We start from the raw sequence: 7,389 nt of genomic DNA, 5'->3' as shown, positions 1-7,389 counted from the left end.
ATTCAAATTTGGGCACATTGGGTATATGTGCCAAATTTGGTCCAGTGAATTAAAATACATCCTGCATATCAGATATTTACATTACAATTCATAACACTAGTCTATGACCGAAATAAATGATTTGATTTTGATTTTTTGAAGTAGCAACAAACATAATTTTATGGTTGGGGGTCACCACAATATGAGGAACTATATTAAGGGGTTGTGGTGGTTGAGAACCATTGCAGTAAAGGATACTGGCAAAACATACATTTTTATACAGAAAAATCCTTTGTATTTCCCGCTCACACCCCAGCTGAAGCTGGCTTCGCGCTGATTGGCAGAGCCGGCCTTGGCATCACGGCCAGCTGGGAGGATTCCCTCGGAGAGGCGGGACTGCAGTGCCTGCCAGCCAATCAGAGTGTTCCTTGCTTCCAACACAGATTTCTGCTCTCCAAAGGCTGAGGAGAGGCAGGATAGTTCAGGAGACAAAGGAAGATAGTTTTGTGAAAGAATCACCTGGTCCCTCTTTTGGGATGAACAAAGCGACACCATCAGGTTCCTGATGATTATGGAAATGTTCTTTTGTGTTTGTGAGTGACCCATTAAGGTGGGTTTGAGTGCCTTGGACCGCAAGAAGATCCAACCAGTCCATCCTCCAGGAAATAATGCCCGACTGCTCATTGGAGGGAAGGATATTAGATGCAAAGATTAAGTACTTTGGCCACGTAATGGAAAGACAGGAAATAAATGATTTGATTTTGGAGAAGATAATCATGCTGGGGAAAATGGAAGGAAAAATGAAGAGGAGACGACCAAGGACAAGATGGATGGATGTCCTTGAAGTGACTGGCTTGACCTTGAAGGAGCTGGATGTGGCGGCAGACAGGAATCTCTGGTGTGGGTTGGTCCATGAGCTCACAGAGTCGGAAGCAACTGAACAAATAAACAATAACAACAAATTTATACCCTGCCCTTCTCACCCTGAAGGGGACTCAGAGCAGCTTAATCTTATATTGAAACAGAAAATCTTTCCTAGCTTCTGGTTGAAATTAAGAATTTCAAAAGAGTATTGAAAAAGGAAACCATAATCACACCGAAGCAGTATTTTTATCCGAGCATTTCCTGCATGTCAGTTTAGTTCAATGTAAAATGGCAGGTGTTTCTCGGTTTGTTGGTCTGTGCCCTAATTCACCTTTTGTAACTTCTAAGTCAGGCTTTCATAACTAGAATTTCATAACTTGACTCTTAGTGCTGCATCTTATTTTTCTTATTTAAAGCTACTAGCAAAATTATTCTCAACTTGATCGAGCATAGATTAAAGCCAAGGGTTGGTATTATAGGGTAGTTGCTGAAGCCTCTTCCTTATTGTTGATGCCTGTCCACTTGACATCAATAGGAGCCCCTGGTGGCATAGTGAGTTAAAGCCTTGTAACTTGAAGATTGGGTTGCTGACCTTGAAGGCTGCCAGGTTCAAATCCAACCCGGGGAGAGTGTGGATGAGCTCCCTCTATCAGCTCCAGCTCCATGCGGGGACATGAGAGAAGCCTCCCACAAGGATGGTAAAAACATCAAAACATCCGGGCGTCCTCTGGGCAACGTCCTTGCAGACAGCCAATTCTCTCACTCCAGAAGCTACTTGCAGTTTCTCAAGTCGTTCCTGACATGAAAAAATAACAAAAACTTGACATCAATGTGCTTGCAGATGGTGTTGGGAAAATCCTTTATTTTGTATTTTGCAGCATTTTTTCCAATGTGGTTCTTATCATAGATTATACATTGAAAAGGAAATGAACTAATAAACCACACAATGTCTTTTGGTCAATAGTTTTAAGGACCCAGGTCTTCTGCAGCATAATAACAAGAAGAACAGGAGAAGCAACTAGAACAGTAATGGAGACAATGGCAAGAAAGTAGCTTTGAAAATTATCAAACAGAGAGCTCTTTCTAGAAATTATAAACTATGGACATATTCCATTCTTTTGTCCTTAATTATCTTGATGTGATAAGGAAATACATGGGAGAAGTTGGAGAAGAACAAAACAAAATTATAATTGAAGAACTGAAGCACTCTCTCCTCTCTGTTCAGCAGCCTCATCTGCACTGCCATTTAATGCAGTTTGAAACTGTATTGTGTGGACAATGTAAATTCAGATAATGCAGCCACAGGGAGAGAACAGTGGGTTGTGGTTGTTGTTTAAACTATGTACACTGGAGGATTACATTATTCCTACTAAAGTAAAGTCACTGGGGCACACTTCTGTGTAGATTTAGTACTGTAAACAAATATAGAAGGGAAAGATCTCAACCACTGATCCATCAACCAAAAATAACACAAATGATATATTTGTGTTAGTTTTGGTCTGTGCATCAGTGGTTGGGACCAAAGGATGATTTAGAATATTGTAACATTAATGATAATAATATTTTCTGCCGATGTGAATAAGTATTGAAAAAGAATCTCAAAACAAAACTGAATGGAACTTGCCACAACTTAAATTAAAATAAATAAATAAAATGACAAAAAGCCAAATTACAGGGATCACGACCTCAGAGCATAATATGACAAAGAAACCCGATGCAGGATAAGATAAATCTGTAACAATTGGTAGACATATGAAATCTAATATACGTTTTCTTAGAACAAAAGCCAACTGTAGGCAAAACATTAACTTCTACAAAAATTTCTCACCGCAGGATAAACCTGGTTTGAGTATAATGTGCAACCTCCATTTTAATTTATAATTGTTTTTATTGTCTTTGAACCCTTTGGTTTTTGTGTGTGTTTGTAATGACCTGCTTTGATCTGTGACTTAGTACTGCAAGCTGTGATGGGCACTGTTCTCAGGAGATTGTGTAAAACATTCAAGTATACATCATTATGAAAAGACAACTTAATATTTGAGGGTAACATAGATGAATAACTTAATATTTTTCCCAACCACACAGTGCTTGTCACAACTTGACATGTTTTTTAGGAGCAGGACAATAAATCTCATCTCCAATTGTATTATGTGTGGTTGTAATTGAAGGCAACAAGAGGTTGCTGGAAAAGGATTTCTACACAATGCCTTCTGCATTTTCCCCAGAATTTCCAAGGTGCCGTATTTAAATTCTTCACCTAGCAGAACCACAGAGCATATTGCATCCTTTTAAATATTGCATTAAACACAGCAAAGCACTAGCAATGCCTAATCTAGTGGTCTGGTTTCTGGACTGCAATAACAAGTAGTAACCTGTAGTTTAATCAGTCATGAGTAAAATAAAAATTTCAATTACTGGCATAACATCTGATTGCTGGAATCTGTTTAATCATCAAATGTGTGAAATGTATAAATTCTGAGTAGTCTCTTTGGTTAAGTTTCATCAACATTGTTGTCATTATAATTAATTTATATAGGCCCATCACTTTACACTTTACAAGTAAAAGATCAACAAAACAATTCCCTGCTCTCAGATTTATAATCTGGTTAAGACATGACACTAAAGAAAAAGAGAGCAGCAGTGTGGGAGGAGATTAAGTCCGGTGGTGTCTTGCTTTTGTTCTCTGAGAAATTACTGGACAGTGTTTTATAATTTCAGTGAAAATGTCTTAAAATACAGTTTCTTCTGGATGACTGAAACCATAATAGATGTACATCTTATTTTAACTGACAAGGTATTCATACTAATTTCCTGTGCTATGCTAGGCTGCTGGGCTGAACAAAAATGACAGCGCTTTCTGTGTCATCTGCAGTACATTGCAGCCAACTCAAGAGATCTATTTTTCCCTTCAATCCTGGGGTCACAGAAAGGTGAACCATCTGTAAACGGAAATCAGTAGAGATTCCCAGGCAGATTTGCCATTCTAATCTTTTCTACACTATACAAAATGTGCTATTGCCTATAGCTTTTTGAAAAAACTCAGATAATCCTACAGCTTTTCACATTTCTTGGAATAATGCTTCAATGAAAATGGCACTAATTTTTAAGTTTAAATACACAGTTTAGTTGAACAACCCATGCAGGTGCTTTATGTGTGCTACTAATTGGATTAATCCTATTAATTAATCAGTGCTGGGGCCATAGCTTTCTGCAAATCCTGTTAAGTTTTATTAATTTGAAGAACTGTTGAATTTCATTAAATTAAATTATTTCTGAGTTAACATAACCATAATTGATCTGAAGAGAATTTTAACAATATACAGTTGTGTACAGTGATGGCAAATTAACAACAGGTTTAGGAGAATGTCGCTGGATGTTTTTTTTTTTTTTTTTTTTTTACAAATAATGTGTTTGCACTTGCCTATGAAAATAAATTTAAAAAACATGAGAGCTGAAGCACATGAGTGGACTGGTGAAGCCATAGGTAAGCCAACATCAGAACACTGAACCAGGTAAGAATTTAGGTACTATTCCATTGTCGGGGTGACAGCCACAAGCGGGGATGGAGGATGGGTTTAAGGAGGAAAGCTATCTCCCCCTGTCTTCCTGTTATTTCCCCCACCCATGTCCTCGTTGTTGAAATAACCCTCCAGTGGCGAAGTGTGATAAAGCATTGAGCTGCTGAATTTGCAGACCGAAAGGTCCCAGGTTCAAATCCCGGGAGCGGAGTGAGCGCCCGCTGTTAGCTCCAGCTTCTGCCAACCTAGCAGTTTGAAAACATGCCATTGTGAGTAGATCAATAGGTACCGCTCCGGTGGGAAGGTAACAGCGCTCGATGCAGTCATGCCAGCCACATGACCTTGGAGGTGCCTACAGACAATGCTGGCTCTTCGGCTTAGAAATGGAGATAAGCACCAACCCCCAGAGTCAGACATGACTGGACTTAACGTCAGGGGAAACCTTTACCTTATGATATGGGAATGATATCGAGCTAGGATTTGGAGGGTCCCCTTCTTTAGGAGGGAACCCTAGCTCCTACTCCCGGCCGTAGGTCCGAGAATCCTGGCAAAGGGGGAGTCGCTAAAAGTCAAGGTTTCTTGCTACAAAGATCTCACCCTCAGAGGTGAAGAAAGAAGACCGAGTTGTTTATTCAGTTCAGCTGAAATGGATGACACCCGCGATCGTTCGTCAAGGAGCCATAACACACAATACACAACAGCAACTTTTATAATACAGAAAATGGGGTGGTGTGATTTGAGATTCGCGCCACTCATCCCACTGTCCAATCAGGGAGCTCCTGCCATCTCGGTTCCTCCACCAATCAGAGGCAAGGAGGCGGGCTGAGCCGAGAACAATGTATTTGCTAGGGATTATGACAGTGTCATTGAGTCAATATGCAAGAAGGAAATTCCGAGAGCCTTGATAAGCCCTCAAGGTAGTTTCCAGATTGCTTCTTGGGGTGCAAATATACATATTTGTCTGGCAGGCTTGCCAGATTCCGGTGAATCAAGGCTGACCAGATGGGCAGGATTTGTTTCTGAATGAATCCAGTTCATTTTGACAGCTGGGGCGATCGTAGGCTTTGATCGCCCCCATTGTAAGTGGTCCAAAACCAGATAGCCATCTTCCCATTAAATGGGCTTGCTCTGACATTTAATGGGGGTAAGACCATATCTATTGTTCATGCAAGATGAGCGTCTGACAGTCTCCTGGTGTGAGGATTAATCTCCTCTGGTCAATGTTGCAATGTTGCAACTATCTGTTGATATTGATTCCTAGGTCAGATTTCGGTCATTCTTTAATATAAAATATATTTCATTGTAATAAAGGGAAAAGGGAGCATGCAGGGTACACATGACACATGTGGGAACATAATTCATCTTGTTTCACCCGTCCCAAAGCCCAAGTGTTAATGCAGGGAGTTCATAAAGTGATAAAAGTTCAGAAAAGGGGGAGGAATCTGTGGCAATCCAGGCAAAACAGCCCTACTGGGCAAAAGGTGGGCGGGAGGGGGCACTTCGAAGGAGAGGGCAGCTCATGAATGGCAAGCAGAGCGCCCTGGGTGGCCCCCTCCACGCCCAGCACATAGTCCGAACCTTTGTTAGTCTGTTCTTGCAGAGAAAATGGTGCCGCAGTGCGGGGAAACTCCGTTTTGACAGTCAACTGATTTGCTTCTTAAAACTTTATTAATTTGAGAATGGGTGGTCTCGTGACGGGGAGTTAGGGGTGAGGAAGATGGTCATGCTTGGGGTCCAAATGAGAGAGATATGACTGGAAATAGAGGCTGGGGGGGGGGTGAATCTGCGGTTCGCCCAGAGAGAGGGAAGAGAGGGAGGCAGGGCTTCTAGGATCGGAAGGGAATTCATGCTATAGCGCAAGGAAGGATACAAAATAGCCACTCAAGAAGAGAAGGTGGAGCAACGAGATTCTTTTGTTAGAGGTTTGTTACATAGTTAAAAAGCCTGAAAGGGACAGGGAAGAAGCAGAAGATATGCCTTAAGCTACTGCTGGGGCATGCACACATGGCCAGATTGGTCTCAGCATGGTTCTTCCGATCAGCGGAACTCACTGCTGGCTCTCTGGTTGGGTGAGGCGTTCGCGCCTCTCTTCCAGCTGATTATGACAACCAATCGGTATGAAGCCAGCTGAGGGAAGCAGAGCGGGAATTTCAAACCTAGCCGCCCCATTTCTTTGCTATAAAGTGTGCTGTATTTTGTTGTATGTTATGTCTTCCTGACGAATGATTGCTGTTGACATCCTTTCCAGCTGGATTGCATTAAACATTTAAGTGCTCTTTCTTCAGCCTATGGTGAGATTTATTTGGGAACTGGGTAAATTCTGATTCTAGCGGCTCTCTCCTTCTCGCCAGAGGAAACGAATCCTTTTGAGGGGGTCTCAGGTCTCTCTCTCTCTCTCTATTGGGAGGGGACCTCCAAATTCTAGCTCGATTTCAAGAGCACCAGGGTAAAATCTTTGTAGGTTATTCTACAATCAGTGTTCCATGACTCTAAGACAGAGGTTCTTAACTTGTGGGTCCCCAGGTGTTTTGGCCTACAACTCCCAGAAATCCCAGTCAGTTTACCAGCTGTTAGGATTTTTGGGAGATGAAGCCCAAAGCATACAGTTCTTTGTTCTGCTCCATAGTCACACAAGGTGGAGGATTCTTCTAGGTGGTGCCATTTAGTCAGGTTGTCTTTTGATCTCCCAACTCCATGTCTGAGTCTGTTCAGGGACTTCCAAGTTGCCCATCTTGGTTTGCCCCTGGAGGCAGACCCTCGTGGGGGGCCATCCAGTTGGGATTTCCTGGTTTAGCTACCCAGAGGGATACTCTTGCTGTTGTTGGGGGAACATTAAGAGGAGTGGTGGTTCTCATGAAGCTTTTCATGTTCTCACTGCAGCATAATGACTATACTCCTGCTCTAACTGACATAAACAGACTTCACTGACTTCTAACTTCCAGCTGGCTCAAGCCTCAACTAACTTAACTGACTCCAACAGACTTCTGATTCAAGCACATTCTAAAATGGAGTCTCTGAACATTCTAAG

The sequence above is a fragment of the Anolis carolinensis genome, chromosome 4 (assembly GCF_035594765.1).
Source record: "Anolis carolinensis isolate JA03-04 chromosome 4, rAnoCar3.1.pri, whole genome shotgun sequence".
Taxonomy (NCBI): domain Eukaryota; kingdom Metazoa; phylum Chordata; class Lepidosauria; order Squamata; family Dactyloidae; genus Anolis; species Anolis carolinensis.
This window is presented reverse-complemented; position numbering follows the sequence as displayed.